Raw genomic sequence first — 21,858 nt, 5'->3', positions numbered from 1 at the left:
TTATTTCTTTCATTGGGGCTTTTATATCAGTTTTTTTTTTACAATAATTTCTGTTGTTTTCTAATTGTAACCCTTGAAAATACAGAAAAATGTATAAAAGTGAAAATAAAAATCAACTATCATCCATAATCCAAAGATAATATGTCTCCCTTTCCCTGTTTTCCAACTTTAAAAATATCTGATCACTTAAATTCCTTCTGCAACAGAAAACATTCTAAGATGATCTCAGGTTTCTACAATTAAAATAATTTCTTCTCTTGTGATCTTAACCAATTTCCTATCACAGTTCTCCACTGCCATCCCAGGAATTCACTTCACTTCTCTCCTAGATTATAGTCTGAGTCCTTGGAACACGTCTTCCTCCTTCTTGGCTCCCCCTTGTTTGAGTGAAGCACATTCACTGTGAAAGGGTAAATGGAAGAGTCAGTTTGAGGACATCGTTCCACTGCGTTCTGGATGCCATTTAGACCCCCAAGAGGACTCCTTTTTTTTTTTTTTTTTATTTCTAGAAGTTTTTGGTATCTTCTCTTTATTGCTAGCCCTGAAATTGTATAATCATACATTTTGTGGTGGCTACAGATTGATTGAGCTGGGGCTAGTCCTTCTAGTTTGAAAGTCTTGTCCTTCCAGTTCTGGGAATTTTTCCTAGGTCGTTGTCTTTTTTTTTCCTAAATAACTGTTCCTGTTTCCTTGTTCTTTCTGGATAGTGAAGCTCCAATATCCAGTTTGATTATCTAATTTTCTTATCTTTTCCCTATTATTTTTATCTTTTTATTCTGCTCTCTAAAAAAAAAAAAAATAGCAGAGTTCAATGAGATCCTCGTTTTTTTTTTTATTGATTTTTTTTCATTCATGTAATCGAAATTTTAATAGTCTAGGGTCTTTCTTGTTCTATGTGTTTTGTTTGTTTGGTTAGTATTTTTAAAAATAGATCTTACTCTTTCCTTTTAAGCATACAATGCCTTCTCATTTCTCTGAAGGTATTATTTTCTTTTAAGCTGCCCTCTCCCCCTTTAAGGAGGGCTGGTGGTACAGGTAAGTGCTCAGCTGCTCACCAAAAATTTGGTGGTCTGAACCCACGCAATGGCTCTGTGGGAAAAGACCTTTTGATCTGCTTCTGTAAAGATTACAGCCAAGAAAACCCTATGGGGCAGTTCTACTCTGTGACATGGGGTCGCTATGAGTCAGAATTGACTCCATGACAAACAACTCCTCCCTTGCTCCCTGCACTGCCCTTTTCTCAAAGTTCGTTTTTTTTCCCAAAGTTCCTTTCTGGTTTCTCTTGTGTTAAAGGCTTTTCTCAAATGTCCAGTAGTCTGTGGATGTCAATGATAATTCAAACCAGTGATGATTCTCAAAGAGGAAGGGGAGGCTTTTCCCTCAGGCAATATTTGGCAGTCTAGAAACATATTTAAAGAGCCCTGGTGGTGCAGTGGTTAAGTGCTCCATTGCCTGGAGATCTGTTTCTGTAAAGATTACAGCCAAGAAAATCCTATGGGACAGTTCTACTCTGTCATATAGGATCACTACGAGTCAGAATTGACTTGACGGCAATGGGTGATGGGTAGAGACATACTGGGTTGCCATGACAAGGGGGTGAGGGGAGTAGCTATTGGCATGTAGCAGCTAGAGGCCAGGAATGCTGTTAAACCTCCTACAGTGCACACAACAGCTCCCTTTCTTCCCCTAAGAACAAAAAATTATCTGTTAATAGTGTCAAGATTGAGAAACTCTGTTCATATTAAAGAAGGAGGCATTAAAAGGCAGACTGGAAGCTATGTGTGATGGCAGGGCTTTCCACTGGAAAGTAAAAATAATCGGGCTCAGGTCATCTCACTGGGGAAATCCTGAGTGCCAGAACTCAAGCTCTTGCCTGGGGGATATAAATGTAGCTGCCAGCATTCTGGGAACTGATCAGGAAAGGGGATCTAGGTAGTGTGTACTGGGGGGCACATGAAATGAGTACTTTTTTTTTTTTTTACTTTATTAGGCACATTTTAATATATAAAACTTGATTTTCAAAATATTCACTGCTACTAAAATTCATATTTGTAAAAATAATTTTACTTCCCTAAAATACTTTTTTTTTTTTTAATTCATTCTTCTTAATGCCCATTTTCACAGCAGTGTCTTGTCCTAGTTGTTTTCAAAGTTCAACCTCTCTGCAGGTATAATAATAGTTACCTAGTGAGGGTACAAGGAGCCCTGGTGACCACAGTGGTTCAAGCGATTGACTGCTAACTGAAAGGTTGGTGATTGGAAACTACCAGCAGCTCCGCAGAAGAAAGATGTGGCAGTCATCTTCCATAGACCTTTACAGCCTTGGAAACCCTATGGGGTCTCTATGAGCCAGAATCAACTCGATGGCAGTGGATTTGGGGTTGGAGAGTCTGGGACTCTAACTGCAGACTTCAACCAAGTGTCCCATTTCAGCCCCATCCTGCACCCCAGGCTTTACACGTACCTGATGCCTTCATGATCTTTTATTTACTGGTCCTACCCAATGATGCTTTTATTAACTCTTAAGGTTTCTGGTACTTATGCTTTTGCCTTCCTAAACGCACCAAAAACTTCTTGAAGCAAAAAGACACTTCCTTTCCTTACTTGTACTCCTCATAAAACTTAATCCAAAGTTTCACACACACAATATTGCTCAACCAATGTTCACTTCTGATTTTCAAGAAGGATTTTACTTTTGGGAAGACAAAGCTTCTAACGACCTGTTCTACCTATCTAAGACAAAGAAGAGCATATAAACAAATATACCTACACAACCTCAGCAACTTGTTTGGTGAATGATTTCTATTAACTGAAAACACTTTCCAGTTTTTGGAGACTTTGCTCCAAAGCCGTATAAAGCCTTTTCAAGCCAAGACTTGCAACAGGTTCATTCTGGTTAGACCCATGCTGAGAATCTGCATTTCTTATAGACTCATCTGGGGATCTCCTTAGATTCTGATTCAGTACATCTGGGGTAGGGAGCCTTAGTGGTGCAGTGGTTAAATCGCTTGGCTACGAACCAAAAGGTTGGCGGTTCGAACCCATCAGCTGCTCCGTGGAAGAAAGATGTGGCAGTCTGCCTCTATAAAGATTTACAGCCTTGGAAACCCTATGGGGCAGCTCTACTCTGTCCTATAGGGTATGAGCTGGAATCGACTCAAGGGCAGGGGGTTTTAGTGCAAGAAAAGGCTCAAAGCCTTCTCAATGATTTAAAAGCTCCATGTGCGGCAAGTGAAGGTAATTGTGATGAAGAATTTACTGGGAATTCAGTTGGTTTAATTGTTTCAAAGTGCAGGCAAATTTATATAGTATTAAAGAGCAAATAGGAGTTGTCTGTAAGTCGGATGTTCCTAACCTGGGGACTGCCTGTACTAGAAATCTCTACTCTAGCAGCCATTATAAAGTAGGACCCTCTCCCTCCTCTACTAAGTAGTGAGAGTTCCCAGCAGCTCAATGTTGAGTAGTGCACTGCCACCTGGTGGCACCATGAGGAGATGACATCGGTATGGGCTGGAGATATAGAAGTGAGTAAAATAATACAAGTCCTTCAATGCCTGAAAGGACTCCCTAGGAGCACTTCTTAAACTTGAAGAACCTTTCTGGGGAGAGGCAGGAGGGAGAGAGAGAAAGACAGAAGAGGAAGGGAGAGAGCAACCTTCTTGTTAGTTGCCGTCGAGTTGATTCCCACTCATGGCAACCCCCTGTGTGCAGAGGAGAACTAACTGCTCCATAGGGTTTTCAAGGCTGTGACTTTTTGGAAGCAAATCACCAGGCCTTTCTTCTGAGGCACCTCCGGATGGGTTCAAATCGTAAGCCCATCCACAGTTTCGGCCAGTAGTGGGGTCCTCAACTGCCACCCAGAGACCCTGAGAGAGCAAGCAATGGTGTTGAAATCAGTGCAGGGAGGGCCCGGCAGTCCAGTTGAGCTCCATAAGTCTCCGGGGCTCCCCAGCCAAAGCAGAGACTGTTGATTCATTGGGGTGGTGTGAAACATCGTCTATAAGGACGCTTGTAGACAGGGATGCCCCCACCTGCAGACTCCCTGGGTCAGTGGATGGCAACTCCATTCTTAAAATCGCTCAGACCAAAAGCTGTGAAGTCTTGCTTCACAATGCCTTTCTCTCTTTCCCACTCCAGATCCAATCTGTGGGGAAATTCTGTTAACTCTACTTTCAAAAAATATCCGGAATCCAACTACTTCCTCCTACCCATCTGGGTGCAAGACACCACTACCTCTTGCTTGAATTGCTGCAATCACCTCCTAACTGTTCTCTGTTTTTTAACTGGACACTTGTCCCTTACAGCCTATCTGCAACACAGCAACCAGAGTAATCTGTTTAAAATAGCAGTTAAATCATCTTACTTCTCAGGGCAAAATCTTCCAACAGCTCCTTATTTTCCTAGGAGTATGAGATAAACTCCTCACAAGGCCTAAACAGAGTTGAATCAACTCTGACCCGTGGTGACCCTATGTGTGTCAGAGTACAACTGTGCTCCACAGGGTTGTCAATTGTTGATTTTTTTTTTTTCTGGAAGTTGATTGCCAGGCTTTTCTTCTGAGTTATCTCTGGGTGGACTTGAACCTTAACCTTCTGGTTAGTAGCTGAGCATGTTAAACATTTGCATTGCCAAGAGACTCCCACCAAGGCCCACAAAGGTCCTGTATCATCTGCTCCCTTCTGCATCCCCGCCCCTCCCATCTCCTCTCCCTTGTCTCTCCCCTCTACATATTCCGCTCCAGCCACCAGGCTGCCTTGTCCTTCCCCCAACATCAGGAATGCCCCACTCTAGGGCTTGTCCAGTGGCTTCTCCCTCTGCCTTACATACTCTCCCCCCAGGTGTCCCATCTTCTTCAAGGCCCCATGAGCAACAGCAATTTTCTCCTCCTGTCAGGATTCCCAGTCCCCCTTCATCCTGTGTAACCCCCACAGTTTTACCATGGTCTTACTCACCAAGTCTGTTATTGTTGCTTTTCCTATCGCTCGTGTGTAGCAAGCACCTGGAGGACTTTTTTGTTCTGGAGGTCTGCTTTGTTCACAGGTGAATCCCAAGTGCCTCAAACAATCCCTGGCACATAGTTGGCATTCAGCAAATATGTGTCACTGAATAAACAAAGTTTAGAAAAAGAAAAAAAAAAAAAGAATTCTGTTATTGCATTATACATTTGGGAAAAATAAAAAAATCTTTGTAAATTTTTAAATGTCAGGAACACACTTCTGTATTTATTCACATCATATTTAATGTCTCTCAATAAGATTTCACAGTTTTCTCCATAGCTGATCATTTCCTTTTAGTCAAGATCCTTTCCCATGGTTTAATTTATTTCTTGTTGTCTTTTCTAGCTGAGTTTTGCATATTCAGCTTGCACCTGCCACTTTCCTGAACTTCTATTATTTGATAGTCTTTCAGTTGATCTTTTTTTGTTTTCTACATTTAATTATTTATAGAATATAAGACTTTGTTTTTTCCTTTGCAATACTTATATCTCTTTTTTCATCTTAAGTGTCAGGTCAAAACCAAAAATAGTATGGCTAATGGCAAATGCTCTTATTTTGGTTCTGATTTGGAAGAGGAAGACTGCCTCTAATGGACAACATTGGCTTCTGGTTCCAAACACACTTTTTCATATTAAGGAAAACAGTGAAAATGTTAGAATAATGGGTTATTTGTGCCCAATAATGGGTTATTTGTGTTTCAGGAAGGTAAATACGGGGAGTCACGTATTTGAATGGGATGCAGAGAAGACAAGTAGAGTCCAGAGCAACAGCAGCACACGTAGGGTTTGCCGTTAGCAGGCAGGTGGTATTGCTGGTCAGAGCAAACAACTGAAAACACGAACAGAGGGCAAAAAAGGTTTTATCTAGCGGCGAGAACAACAACAACATAGGATATCTATTACCTTTGTCTCTAGGCTGTGCACTGTTTATATGTTTATGCTCTTTCATAATTTCTAGGTTATTCCAAAACTGTAATTCAATCAACAATCTGGGAAAACGCTATATAGTAGGAAAGGATTAGCCCACCTTGTGATGTCAGCCAGTTACTTGGGCTTTTTGTGTTTTAGCTTTTTTCTAGTCAAAGTAACAACCACAACTATTGTAGAAAATTTGGAAAGTTTTAAGAATAGTTGCAGAATGTGCATGATATATGTATAAACATGTTTATGGCAGTGTTCACTGGAAAACTGAAAAAAAAAAAAGATATATCAATAGTATAGAGTACTATGCAATCATTAAAAACAAGGTAGAACCTATATGTTCCAACATGGAAAGCTATCAAGGTATAGAGATAAATTAAAAAAAGTCATAGACAATACATAAGGCGTGGCTGGTAAGCTAGTCATACCTGCACCTCTCCCAAAACTCCCAACACTATCTACGTGACTGTGTATACATATGTTGTTATTGTTGTTAGTTGCTGTTGAGTCAGTGCCTATCCACAGCAACCCTATGTACGACAAAACAAAACACTGTGCCATCCTCACAATCATTGTTATGCTTGAGCCCACATTGCAGCCATTGTGTCAATCCATCTCACTGAAGGTCTTCTTCTTTTTCGCTGACCCTCGACTTTACCAAGCATGATGTCCCCCTCCAGGGTCTGGTCCCTCCTGATAACATGTCCAAAGTATGTGACACAAAGTCTCGCCATCCTTGCTCCTAAGGAGCATTCTGGTTGTACTTCTTCCAAGAGAGATTTGTTCGTTCTGGGATATTCAGTATTCTTCTCCAACACCAGAGTTCAAAGGCATCAATTCTTTTTGGTCTTCCTTATTCATTGCCCAGCTTTGGCATGCTTATGAGGTGATTGAAAACACCATGGCTTAGGTCAGGTGCATCTTAGTCCTTAGAGTGACATCTTTGCTTTTTAAAACTTTCAAGAGATCTTTTGCAAAGATTTGCCCAATAAAATGTATCACTTAATTTCTTGACAGCTGCTTCCATGGGTGTTGATTATGAATGCAGGTAAAATAAAACCCTTGACAACTTTAGTATTTTTTCCATTTATCATGATATTGCTTATTGGCCCAGTTGTAAGGATTTTTGTTTTCTTTATGTTGAGGTGTAATCCATACTGAAGGCTGTGGTCTTTGATCTTCATCAGTAAGTGCTTCAAGTCCTCTTCACTTTCAGAAGGCAAGGTTGTGTCATCTGCATAACGTAGGTTGTTAATAAGTCTTCCTCCAATCCTGTTGTCAAATCTTCTTCATACAGCCAAGCTTTCAGTATCACATAGACATATATACATATACATATATACATACCTATATATATACTATATATATTAGTATGTACCCATAACTAATAATATTTTGTTATATGTTGTCTTAGTTATCTAGTGCTGCTATAACAAATACCAAAAGTGGATGAGTTTAAGAAATAGAAATTGATCTTCTCACAGTTTAGGAGGCTAGAAGTCTGAATTTGGGGTGTCAGCTCTAGGGGAAGGACTTGAACTGCCCATCTTTCCATTAACAGCTAAGTGTTTAACCATTTGTGCTATAGTGGGACTCCTTAAACAAAATAACATTATTATTTTAAAATTTAGCTCAAAAACCTGCTATATGTTTATATTTAGCATAAATAAATGCCAGCATTGAAATATTTTTGTCTACAAGCTAGCAAAAATATTTGGAAATTGTTTACCCTTCGGCCAAAGATTAGACAGGCTCATAAAACAAACAATAATACCAATAGCTCTACCACATACAAGAGACTAAATGGGTACACCAGCCCAGAGGCAAGTACAAGAAGGCAGAAGGGGACAGAAAAGCTGGACAAATGGAAATGGGGAACCCAAGGTCGAGAAGGGGAGAACGCTGACATGTCTTGGGGTTGGCAACCAATGTCACAAAACAGTATGTGCATTAATTGTTTAATGAGAAACTAATTTGCTGTGTAAAGCTTCATCTAAAGCAAAATTAAAAAAAAAAATTAGAAATCTGTATAATTCCAAACAAGATGAAGTAATGAATCAAAAAACAAAAAATTCATTACCTGTATCTGAGTAACTCTTAAGTTATTCATAACTGGTAATTTGTACCTTCTCATTTCTGGGAACGTCTCTCTTTGTTTTTAGAAGAGCAGGCCTCTGTGAAAATGTGGGCTTTGGCTTCTCACCAGAACCAAGCGTGGATCGATATCCTTTATTCCTAAAGTGCTCCGAGTGATATGGATGACAAACCCTGCCCAAGTACATAGCAGTTGACTAATAGTGCTTTAAAATGGTATAGATTTTCTGGCTCACCTAAGAAATCTAAAAAAATTAAATTACAGCAAGGTAGCTCAAAGCCTATAACCCTAAGAATATTATCTGTAGTTAGGAAATCGCAGTTGGACATAGTAACATCAGAAAAAAAAAAGTGAGTGAAACTGCCAAGGGCAGGGAATGGGCTGGGGTAGTGGGTGAGCTAGGCTATTTATACAAGTGGCCCAGAACAGGCACAGACACAGAGGACACATTAAAGCCCTGACTTTCATTAGGAAATGAATTTGACTTTCGCTCTGACAAGATGATGATATACACTCACCTGAAAATCCTCCCTCCACAGACAGATTAAAAATGCTATAAGAAATATAACAAAATACTATTTTAAATGAATATCTGAACTGGAAAGAAAGAAAGGGAAATCCTCATTTGCCAGAAACAAGAAGAAAAGGAAAAGGGAGCTGATAGCTTGTGACTCTCGGGTTTGGAGAAGAAAATGTAATTATACCAAAAGCAGGCTGGGGTTTCAGTGCCCCTGCAGGTTCCGAAGGAGAAGCCTACAAAAGAACAACAAATAGACAGCTGATTTCTCAAAGACAGTAACAGCTCCCCTAAATCTTAAAGAGTTTAGTATGGATTGAATTGTGTCTCCCAAAAATACATGTTGTAAATTCCAACCTGTGGTTAAAAAGCCCTGGTGGCACAGTGGTTAAGCACTCAGCTGCTAACAGAAAGGTCGGCAGTTCGAACCCACCAGCTGCTCTGTGGGAGAAAGATGTGCCAGTCTGCTTCTGTAAAGATTTACAGCCTTGGAAACCTAATGTGGGCAGTTCTATTCTGTCTTACAGGGCCACCATGAGTCAGAATCAACTCAATGGCAATGGGTTTGGTTTTGGGCTTTTTATGCCTGTGGATATAATCCCATTTGGGAGTGTTTTTGTTGTTGTTGTTGTTAACAAGGCAGTATTAGTGCAGGGTGTGTTTTAAGTCAATTTCTTTTGTGATATCATCTCATAGCAACCGATTTCAGGGCAGTGGGTTTGGTTTTTATTTGGTTTTCTTTTGAGATACAGAAAAGCAGATTATGCAAGTGATCAGGCGAGCACCAATGGAGGGGAAGACCCATGCCACACTGCCAAGTACCTTCTCCCAGAGTGGACAGGTGTTGAGAGCCTTCCCCTAGAGCTGGTGCCCTGAATTCAGCCTTCTACTCTCCTAAACTGTGAGAAAATAAATTTGTTTGTTAAAGCCAACCATGTGGTATTTCTGTTACAGCAGCACTAGATAACTAAGACTGAGTGCCTTGGGACTCAGTTCTTAGACTTCTTCTATTTTCTAGCTATACTTGATCCCTGCTATTGGGTCACCATGAGTTGGAATTGACTCCACGGCAACAGGTTTGGTTTTGGGGTTTTGTAGTCATTAGCTACCATTGAGTAACTCATGGTGACCCCATGTGTTACAGAGTAGAACTGCTCCATAGGCTTTTCTTGGCTGTAATCTTTAAAGGAGCATATCACTGGACCTTACTTCCATGGAGTCACTGTTGGGTTTGAACTGACAATCTTTAGATTAGCAGCTGACTACAAACTACTTGTGCCATCCAGGTTCCTTGTTTTAAGTACACCATCTAAACACAGAGGACTCCAAAATTTATATTCCAGACCACACTTCTATTCTGAACTCCAGATTCATAGATTCAACTGAATACACATCTTCACTTATCTGTTTACAGACATCTCACACTTAGCCCACCTGCTCCCTTCTAGAATCATCCCCATCTCAGTAAGTAGCAACTCTATTTTTCAGGTGGCTCAGCCCAAAAAACTGTCATCCTCCATTCCTCTTTGTTCTCTCACACCCCACATCTTGTCTGTTAGCAAATTCTATTAACTCTAACTCTACCTTCAAAATAGATCCAGAATCCAAACACTTCCCATCACATCCACTGCTGCTATCCTGGTCCAAGCTACACCAATGCTGGATTACTGCACTAGCTTCTGAACTTCTCTTCCCTGCTTCTGCCCTTGCCTCTTTAGTTTATTTAATAGCCAAATTGATCCTAATAAAATATACGCCAGATTATGTCAATCCTCTACCAAAAACATTCCAATGGCTCCCATTTTACTCAAGAGAAAAACCTAAGCTAAAAATGGACATCAAGTCCTTAAAAGATCTAAGCTCAATACCCTCACCCCTTACCTTACGACCTCATATCCTACTTAGCTCTCCCTCCTTACTTTGTTTTGGCCACACTAACTTCCTTATTATTTCTCAAACATGGTGGGCACAGTCCTACTGCAGGCACTTCTTTGCAATTACTACATTCTCTTTCAAGAACTCTCTTTCCCTAGATGACTTTATTCCTCAGGTCTTTGTTCAAATGTCAAGTTTTCTGGCCACTCTACCTAAAATTGAAATCTCCCTCCTATTTCCAATGTTCCCTATTTCCCCTTCTTGATGTATATCTCTCCTTAGCATTACTATTACCACCTTACACATTTTACTTAATTGTGTTGTTTATTGTCAGCTCCTTCTCCCCTCCCCCATTAGAATGTAGGCATCATGAGGACAGGGATTTTTCTCTTTAAGATATGTTTTATCTACTACTGTATCCTTAGCACCCAGTAAGCAACAAATATTTGTTAAATAAGTTAATGAATGCTAGCTTCACAGTTATGAAGGAAAAATGTCAACCCGGAATCCTAAATACAACAGAATACAATCAAAGCAAGGACAAAAACAAAACCCATTTTTAGGCGAAGAAACAAAAAAACATGGAAAGAATCATTTACAGGTCCTCCATGGAAGAATTTATAAAAGACATATTTCTGGAAGAAAGATACTGAGCCCAAAAGGAAGGAGTGGGACATGAGAAATAAGCATAAGCAAAGAAAATGTTATATAAATATAAAAACAACTATATAAATATAAAAACAAGGTGGAAGCAAGGTACTAAACAATAATATATAAGATGGAAGGGAGTTATCACAATTCAGGCATTCTAAATGCCTTGCTTTTTGGAAGGAGAGCAGAGATATTAATTTTTTTTAAGTCAGGTATTTATCCATGTTAACAATTTAAAGATAACTTCAAAGAGAAGAGAATGTATAATTTCCCTTCTAAGAAAAGCAGAAAAGAGAAGACAAAAAACTTAATCAATACAAACAGAAGACACCCAGCGCCAAAACCCAGTGCCGTCGATAGAAGGAAAAAAAATTCAAAGAAAAGGTATTGTAAGTGAAAAGACAAACCAAAATAGATAGTAGAAACAAACCTAATACATCAGAAATTACAATAAATGTAAACGTACCAAACATGCCACTTAGAAGATAACGTTCTCAGGTTTGAATTTTAAAAATTCAGCTATATGCCATTTATAAAAGACACACCTAAAACATAATGACACACAAATGAAGTGAAAATAAAGAGATGGGAAAAGATATAGTACGCAAATACTAACAAAAAGAAAGCTGGCACTATTATATTAATATCAGATAAAACAGATTTTAATGAAAAAAACCATTACTAGAGATAAAGTAGGTCACTTGATAAAAGTAACAATTCACTCTAAAGAATCAAATTTGAACTAGAATGCAACAATACACAAAACTGACAAACATACAGAGAAAATGACAAATTTGTCAGTAATGAATAGATCAAGCAGTCAAAAAATTAATAAAGAGGTAGAAGACTTGAACAACACAATAAATAACATTAAAAAACATTATGGACACATAAATAGCTTTCTACCAAACAATAGGGAGTATAATTTCTTTACAAGCACACAAAGATTTACCAAAATTGACCACAGACTAGGCCACAAAGCAAGTCTCAACAAATACCAAGAACTTCTCTTATAGAGAACACATTCTATCCTTACACTGTCAGAATGGATTTTTTTTTTTAATCCAGCTATATACTACTTACAGAGATACATCTACAACATAAAAGCACATAAAAAATTAGGGTAGTCATATTAATATCAGAAAAATATAGACTTTAAGAAAAAGCATTTTAAGGATAAAATAGGTCTCTTAATACTCTAATGACAAAAAGTTCAACTGCCCAGTAGAATCTAACAATTCTAAACCTAAATGTATGTAATATAACAGCCACCAAAATAAAGAAAGCAAATATTGATACAAGATAAAATTAAACCTAGCATTATAGAGGGAAATTTCAATATACCTATTTCAGGAGTCAATGAGTCATGCAAACAAAAAGATTAGCAAAGTCACAGTAGATTGGAACAGCGTTATTAATAAGCTTGATTTAATGGTCATATTTAACGGGCACATCAATTACAGAATACAGATTTTTCTCTAGGACAATGGAAATTTCAACCATTTAAAAATACTGGGTCTCATAGTGGCCAATTTAATCACTACATTGGAATAAAATAAATCAATAATAAGAAATTTATGTGTGGAAATTTAAAAACATTTGAAATAATTAGTGGGTCAAAAAGAATTTATAATAGAAACTTTAAAACACTTAGAAACAAATGATAATGAAAATATAACAAAATTTCTGACATGCAACTATAATGTTAACAAAAGAGCAATTTATAGTCACAAATACCTATACTCAAAAATAAAAAAGGCTGAAAATCAATGGCTAAAGGTATAACTTAAGAAATTAGAACAACAGAATAAACTCACAAAAGCAGATGGAAGATTACAAAAATGTAAAAAGAAAAAAATTAAAGCAATAGAAAATAAGACACAAGAAAGAAAAAAGCTAACAATGGAGAATAATAAAATCGGCAAATCTCTGGCCTCAAGTAGGCAACATAATGAATGAATAAAAGGGAACAAGTACAAATACAGCAGAGATTTAAAATATAATAAGACTATTATAAAAATATTTATGCCAATACATTCGTAAACTTAAGTAAAATGGACATATTCCTAGAAAAATATCTTAGCAACACTGACTCAAGGAAAAACAGAAAGCCTATAGACTCCTGTAACTGTAACAAAAAAAAAAGCATATCAGGCTCAGGTGGTTTTATAGACACGTTCTACAGAACTTTATAAAAAAATTAATTCAATTCTTATACTAATTTCACCAGACGACAAAAAGTTAGGAACATTGAGGTCTCCTACAAAGGAGAATCAATAAGAATAAGTTCAGACTACTCAGCAGAAACCATGCAGTCAAGAAGGCAATGGGATGACATATATAGAGCACTGAAAGAGAAAAACTGCCAACCAAGGATCATATATCCAGCAAAACTCTCTCTCAAACATGAAGGCGAAATTAAAACATTTTACAGATAAACACAAGCTTAGAGAATTTGCAAAAACCAAACCAAAGCTACAAGAAATACTAAAGGAAATTATTTGGTCAAAAACCCAATAATATCAGATACCAGCACAACACAAGGTCACAGAACAGAACATCCTGATATCAACTCAAATAGGGAAATCACAAAAACAAATTAAGATTAATTAAAAAAAAAAAAAAACGCTCAAAACAGGGAATCATTGAAGTCAATATGTAAAAGATCACAATAATCAAAAAGAGGGACTAAATACAGGAGGCACAGAACTACCATATGGAGAGGGAAACAAGGCGATATAGGACAATACAAGTTAGGTTTTTACTTAGAAAAATAGGGGTAAATATTAAGGTAACCACAAAGAGATATAACAACTCCATAACTCAAAATAAAAGCCAAGAAAAACAAAACGACTCAGCAAACATGAAGTCAACTACTATGAAAATGAGGAACACACAATTTACAAAGAAAAACGTCTCAGCACAAAAAAGTGGGAAAATGAAATTGTCAACAACACACACAAAAAGGCATCAAAATGACAGCACTAAACACATACTTATCTATAATTACACTGAATGTAAATGGACTAATTGCACTAATAAAGAGACAGAGAGTCTTGGACTGGATAAAGAAAACACAAGCCGTCTATATGCTGCCTACAAGAGACAACTTAGAGACACAAACAAACTAAAACTCAAAGGATGGAAAAACATATATCAAGCAAACAACAAGCAAAAAAGAGCAGGAGTGGCAATATTAATTTCTGACAAAATAGACTTTATCCTTTAAAGGATAAAGAAGGACACTACATAATGATTAAAGGGACAATTGACCAGGAAGATATAACCATATTAAATATTTATGCACCCAATGACAGGGCTGCAAGATACATAAAACACACTTTAACAGAACTGAAAAGTGAGATAGACAGCTCCACAATTATACTAGGAGACTTCAACATACCACTTTTGGAGAAGGATAGGACTTCCAGTAAGAAGCTCAATAGAGACACGGAAGACCTAATTACCTCAATCAACCAACTTGACCTCATAGACTTATAGAGAACACTCCACCCAACAGCTGCAAAGTATACTTTTTTTCTAGCGCACATGGTACATTCTCTAGAATAGACCACATATTAGGTCATAAAACAAACCTTTGCAGAATCCAAAACATCGAAATAGTACAAAGCACCTTCTCAGACCACAAGGCCATAAAAGTGGAAATCAATAACAGAAAAATTAGGGAAAAGAAATCAAATACTTGGAAACTGAACAATACCCTGCTGAAAAAAGACTAGGTTATAGAGGACATTAAGGAGGGAATAAAGAAATTCATGGAACGCGATGAGAATGAAAACACTTCCTATCAAAACCTCTGGGACACAGCAAAAGCAGTGCTCAGAGGCCAATTTATATCGATAAATGCACACATACAGAAAGAAGAAAGAGCCAAAATCAGAGAACTGTCCCTACAACTTGAACAAATAGAAAGTGAGCAACAAAAGAATCCATCAGGCACCAGAAGAAAACAAATAATAAAAATTAGAGCTGAACTAAATGAAACAGAGAACAGAAAAACAATTGAAAGAATTAACAAAGTCAAAAGCTGGTTCTTCGAAAAAATTAACAAAATTGATAAACCATTGGCCAGACTGACTAAAGATATACAGGAAAGGAAACAAATAACCCAAATAAGAAACGAGATGGGCCACATCACAACAGACCCAACTGAAATTAAAAGAATCATATCAGATTATTATGAAAAATTGTACTCTAACAAATTTGCAAACCTAGAAGAAATGGATGAACTCCTAGAAAAACACTACCTACCTAAACTAACACAATCAGAAGTAGAACAACTAAATAGACCCATAACAAAAAAAAGAGATTGAAAAGGTAATCAAAAAACTCCCAACAAAAAAAAGCCCTGGCCCAGATGGCTTTACTGCAGAGTTCTACCAAACTTTCAGAGAACAGTTAACACCACTACTTCTAAAGGTATTTCAAAGCATAGAAAATGATGAAATACTACCTAACTCATTTATGAAGCCACCATATCCCTGATACCAAAACCAGGTAAAGACATTACAAAAAAAGAAAATTACAGACCTATATCCCTCATGAACATAGATGCAAAAATCCTCAACAAAATTCTAGCCAATAGAATTCAACAACATATCAAAAAAATAATCCACCACGACCAAGTGGGATGTATACCAGGTATACAAGGTTGGTTTAATATTAGAAAAAAACATTAATGTAATCCACCATATAACTAAAACAAAAGACAAAAAACACATGATCTTATCAATTGATGCGGAAAAGGCATTTGACAAAGGTCAACACCCATTCATGATAAAAACTCTCACCAAAATAGGAATTGAAGGAAAATTCCTCAACATAATAAAGGGCATCTAAAAGCCAACAGCCAGCATCACTGTAAATGGAGAGAACCTGAAAGCATTTCCCTTGAGAACGGGAACCAGACAAGGATGCCCTTTATCATCGCTCTTATTCAACATTGTGCTAGAGGTCCTAGCCAGAGCAATTAGGCTAGACAAAGAAATAAAGGGCATCCGAATTGGCAAGGAAGAAGTAAAACTATATTTGCATATGACACAATCTTATACACAGAAAACCCTAAGGAATCATCCAGAAAACTACTGAAACTAACAGAAGAGTTTGGCAGAGTCTCAGGTTATAAGATAAACATACAAAAATCACTTGGATTCCTCTACATCAACAAAAAGAACATCGAAGAAGAAATAACCAAATCAATACCATTCACAGTAGCCCCCAAGAAGATAAAATACTTAGGAATAAATCTTACCAAAGATGTAAAAGACCTATGTAAAGAAAACTACAAAGTACTACTGCAAGAAACTAAAAAGGACCTACATAAGCGGAAAAACATACCTTGCTCATGGATAGGAAGACTTAACACAGTAAAAATGCACTTCTGATCCAAATCCCAATGACATTTTTTAATGTGATGGAGAAATAAATCACCAACTTCATATGGAAGGGAAAGAAGCCTCGGATAAGCAAAGCATTACTGAAAAAGAAGAAGAAAGTGGGAGGCCTCACTCTACCTGATTTTAGAACATATTATACAGCCACAGTAGTCAAAACAGCCTGGTACTGGTACAACAACAGGCACACAGACCAATGGAACAGAATTGAAAACCCAGATATAAATCCATCCGCATATGAGCAGCTGATATTCGACAAAGGCCCAGTGTCAGTTAATGGGGGAAAAGATAGTCTTTTTAACAAAGGGTGCTGGCATAACTGGATATCCATTTGCAAAAAAATGAAACAGGACCCATACCTCACACCATGCACAAAAACTAACTCCAAGTGGATCAAAGACCTAAACATAAAGACTAAAACGATAAAGATCATGGAAGAAAAAATAGGGACAACGTTAGGAGCCCTAATACAAGGCATAAACAGAATACAAAACATTACCAAAAATGACGAAGAGAAACCAGATAACTGGGAGCTCCTAAAAATGGAAAAGAATTTTCAGCTATGACATCTCTGACCAGCGCCTGATCTCTAAAATCCATATGATTCTGTTAAAACTCAACCACAAAAAGACAAACAACCCAATCAAAAAGTGGGCAAAGGATATGAACATGCACTTCACTAAAGAAGATATTCAGGCGGCTAACAGATACATGAGAAAATGCTCTGGATCATTAGTCATTAGAGAAATGCAAATTAAAACTACGATGAGATTCCATCTCACTCCAACAAGGCTGGCATTAATCCAAAAAACACAAAATAATAAATGTTGGAGAGGCTGCGGAGAGATTGGAACTCTTATACACTGCTGGTGGGAATGTAAATTGGTACAACCACTTTGGAAATCTATCTGGCATATTCTTAAAAAGTTAGAAATAGAACTACCATACAACCCAGAAATCCCACTCCTTGGAATATACCCTAGAGAAATAAGAGCCTTCACACGAACAGATATATGCACACCCATGTTTATTGCAGCTCTGTTTAAAATAGTAAAAAGCTGGAAACAACCAAGGTGTCCATCAACGGATGAATGGTTAAATAAATTATGGTATATTCACACAATGGAGTACTACGCATCGATAAAGAACAGTGACGAATCTGTGAAACATTTCATAACATGGAGGAACCTGGAAGGCATTATGCTGAGTGAAATTAGAGGCAAAAGGACAAATATTGCATAAGACCACTATTATAAGATCTTGAGAAATAGTATAAACTGAGAAGAACACATTCTTTTGTGGTTACGATGGGGGGAGGGAGGGAGGGTGGGAGACGGTTATTTACTGATTAGTTAGTAGATAAGAACTACTTTAGGTGAAGGGAAGGACAATACTCAATACACGGAAGGTCAGCTCAACTGGACTGGACCAAATGCAAAGAAGCTTCCGCGATAAACTGAATGCTTCGAAGGTCAGCGGACCAAGGGCGGGCGTTTGGGGACTATGGCTTAAGGGAACTTCTAAGTCAATTGGCAAAATAATTCTATTATGAAAACATTCTGCATCCCACTTTGAAATGTGGCGTCTGGGGTCTTAAATGCTAACTAGCCGCCATCTAAGATGCATCAATTGGTCTCAACTCACCTGGATCAAAGGAGAATGAAGAACACCAAGGTCACACGATAACTATAAGCCCAAGAGATAGAAAGGGCCACAGGAACTAGAGACTTACATCATCCTGAGACCAGAAGAACTAGATGGTGCCTGGCCACAACCGATGACTGCCCTGACAGGGAGCACAACAGAGAACCCCTGAGGGAGCAGGAGAACAGTGGGATGCAAACCCCAAATTCTCATAAAAAGACCAGACTTAGTGGTCTGACTGAGACTAGAGGAATCCCGGTGGTCACGGTCCCCAAACCTTCTGTTGGCCCAGGACAGGAACCATTCCTGAAGACAACTCATCAGACATGGAAGGGACTGGACAATGGGTTGGAGAGAGATGCTAATGAAGAGTGAGTTTCTTGTATCAGGTGGGCACTTGAGACTGTATTGGCATCTCCTGTCTGGAGGGGAGATGGGAGGGTAGAGAGGGTTAGAAACTGGCAAAATCATCACGAAAGGAGAGACTGGAAGGAGGGAGCGGGCTGACCCATTAGGGGGAGAGTAAGTGGGAGTATGGAGTAAGGTGTATATAAGCTTATATGTGAGAGACTGACTTGATTTGTAAACTTTCACTTAAAGCACAATAAAAATTATTAAAAAAAGAAAAAAGGGAACATTCAATAACTCACCTAATGACACCACTAGTGTAACCTTGATACCAAAACCAAAGAACAGATGACAAAGGAAAAGTATAGGGCAATTTGCTACTCAATGTAAATAGAAAAATCTTAAACAATGTTTGCAAGCCAAATCCTGCACTCTGTAAGAAATATAATACACCATAAACAAATTGGGTTTATTCCAGGAATTCAAGAATAGTTCATACCATGTAACTGTCCCCATCAACAGACAAAAATGGAAAAACTGTAAGATCGTCTCAGATGCAGAAATGACATTTGATAAAAATCAACAACCAAATATCATTTAAAGCAAAATTCTAAGCATATTTTTAAAATCAGGAAGAAAATAAGCATGACTACTGTAGCGCTTTTATTCATTACTCTTCTGAAGGTTCTATTAACAAAATAAAACAAGAAAAATAAAAGCTGTAAGAATTAGAAAGAATCACAATTGTTACTATTTATAGATAATATGGTTCTCTTCATAGATAACACAAAAGAAAGTACAAATTATTAAAAATTATTAAGAGAGCCACAAGAAATGCCATTAAAAGATACATCATTTACAATAATAATTAAAAAAATACATGGTGCCTAGAAAAAATACAACAAAAGATGTATAAGACTTTTGTGAAGAAAATTAGAAAATGTGATTGAAAAGCATTAACGGAGACCTAAACAATGGAGACAGATTATGGTCCTGGACGGGAAGACATCACCATAAAGATGGAACTTCTCCCCAAGCAGATGTATAGATTCAATTCAATTCTAATCAAAATAGCAAAAAGGTACTGAGTGACCTTGTCAAAGCTAATTCTAAAATTTATGTGGAAAAGAAAGCACATTAAGATACTCCTGAAGAGTGATTACATGACTCTTTTAACAGGTAACGGAAGTGGATTTTTATCTAGCGCAAACTGTATGATTTTATGAATAAACGTGTCAAAAACACACACACAAAAAGAACCGTATGCATTTGTTTCAAATTACCTACAAATCTGACTTAAAGGCACACTTAGTAACAGATTTCATTTGTAACCCAGGGGCTGTCTGTATTTAAAGAATTCCTATTATGTGTCAGGGACTGTTTCAAATGCTGAGATTAAAGGACAAATGTCTTGTGGGGAAAAAAAAAAACTTCTGAAGAATAAGACTAAAGGAATTTGGCTTAGGGATAGACAAATGGACCAGTCAGCAGAATCAAGAGCTCAGAAACAGACGTAAGCCTACCTAGAAACGTGATATACAACAGAGGTGGCACTGCAGATCAGAGGGAAAATGACTTGTCAATGAATGGTACTGGGCTCAGACAACTATTCTTCCATACACAAATTAGATCCCTTGTAAACATTACCCAGAAAAGTCAATCACAAGTCTATTAAAGACAAATGTGAAAAGCAAAACATTAACATTTACAGAAAATAACATAGGGGTATAACTTTATGACCGTGGGGACCTAAGGGAAAATGTAAATTTGGAGGCTGAAAGGAAAATATAAACACAAACATTTAAAACTTCTGTCCATCATAAAAAGTGAAAGGATAAGTAGGGAGAAAATATATATAATATATATAATCTGACAAGATTGATTTACAGAATAAAGATCTCCTACAAATCAGTAATAAAAAGATCAATAGAAAAATGGGCAAAGTAAACAACAGGCACTTCAAAGGAAACATCCTCAAACTCATTAATAAGTAATACCACAGTGAGATACCATTTTACAACCATCCAGTTTAAGAAAAAAATTAGTCAGACATCACCAAGTGTTGACAAGGAACTTTTATCCCATGTTGTTGGCAGTGCAAATTTGTAGGCCACTCTAGGGAGAAAAGAAGGAATTACCTTGAAAAGTTAAAGCTGCATGGGCCCTGTAACACAGCTGCCCTACCCCTAGACATACACCTTGAAAACCTCATCCACATGTACAGGACACTCCTACAAGAATGTTCAAAGCAGCACTGTTTTCACAGAAAAGCCCCTGAAATGTTCATTTAAAAAATGGTGAATTAAAGCTAATACATGAATACAGATGAATCTCAAAAACAACAATTGAGTAAACACAGCAGCTCATAAAAGAACATCTACAATAAGATTTATTTTTAAGTTCAAAAACATAAAACACTTATATTGCTTAAGGATATTTGCATTGTACATGGGGGGGGCGGATATACAACAAGAGAATTATAAATATGTAATTCAGAAGAATGGCTACCCTTGTCCCAGACGGAAAGGGATATGATTGAGTGAAGCCTGCAAGAGGCTTCAAAGGTATTGAAAATTATCTATTCCTTAAGCTGAACGGTGGTTTTTAAAAGAAAACATCACATATATTCTTTTGTTTATATGAAATATTTCCTAATAGAAATATAAACATGAAAAAAGATGACCTATGGCTTGCCCCGCCCCCATATTAATCCATAACAAAATTATGCTTTTGACTCCTTCCGGATTTTACTGAAAGAATCTAGAGTAGCCTGGAACTTTTTTACATTAGCCCTCCCCTATGTATCCTTTATTTAATTTAATAAACCTCATGATATTACCAACAATTATACAGTCTTAACTTACCACTCTTTCTTGTATACCCTGTCTGCTTTTAAATTTATTTCATCTTCTATTTGTCTCAAGTTATTTCCTTGAGTATTGTTTTTCTAGAAAGGTTACATGGGTAGTATATTTCCAGTCTTTCCATATTTGACAAAATCTTTGTTGTGACATTATACAACCCAACATACCCAATAGTTTCACTGGGTATACAATTCTAATGCCACAATCGTTTCCCCTCAGAAGTCTATAACTATCCCATTCTGTTCTAGCATTAGAACTCCAGATAAGAAGCCTGATGCCAGTCTGATTCTCTTTCCCCAGAATTCTGAAATTCAGCCAAGGTCTTGCCTAGATGTTAGTTTTTCATTAATCTTTCCTAGGACTCAGTGAACTCTTAGAATACTTCTTCAGTTCAGGATCATTTTCTTCTATTGTTTCTTTTATATCTACTTCTGTCATTCCTGGTGCTTCATGATTATTTTTTTCTTTTTGCTAGGAATTCTGGGAGAATTACTTTAGCTTGACTTCTGACACATTAAAAAGGCCTTCAGTTA

General features: G+C 37.4%; 1 protein-coding gene across 12 annotated transcripts in view; it reads right to left on the bottom strand.

Annotated features, from left to right (window-relative positions):
* Positions 1–21,858, bottom strand: part of LOC111752889 (UDP-N-acetylglucosamine transferase subunit ALG14 homolog) — a 363,040-nt gene that overhangs the window by 297,461 nt on the left and 43,721 nt on the right. For all 12 annotated transcript variants that reach the window (XR_010321454.1, XR_010321456.1, XR_010321455.1 and 9 more), the window contains exon 2: positions 4,953–5,102. The gene's annotated coding sequence lies outside the window, so the exon portion shown is untranslated. The remainder of the gene's footprint in view (positions 1–4,952; positions 5,103–21,858) is intronic.

Source organism: Loxodonta africana, chromosome 3 (genome assembly GCF_030014295.1).
Source record: "Loxodonta africana isolate mLoxAfr1 chromosome 3, mLoxAfr1.hap2, whole genome shotgun sequence".
NCBI classification, from domain to species: domain Eukaryota; kingdom Metazoa; phylum Chordata; class Mammalia; order Proboscidea; family Elephantidae; genus Loxodonta; species Loxodonta africana.
The sequence above is the reverse complement of the archived record's forward strand: the minus strand, read 5'-3'. Positions and strand labels throughout refer to the sequence as shown.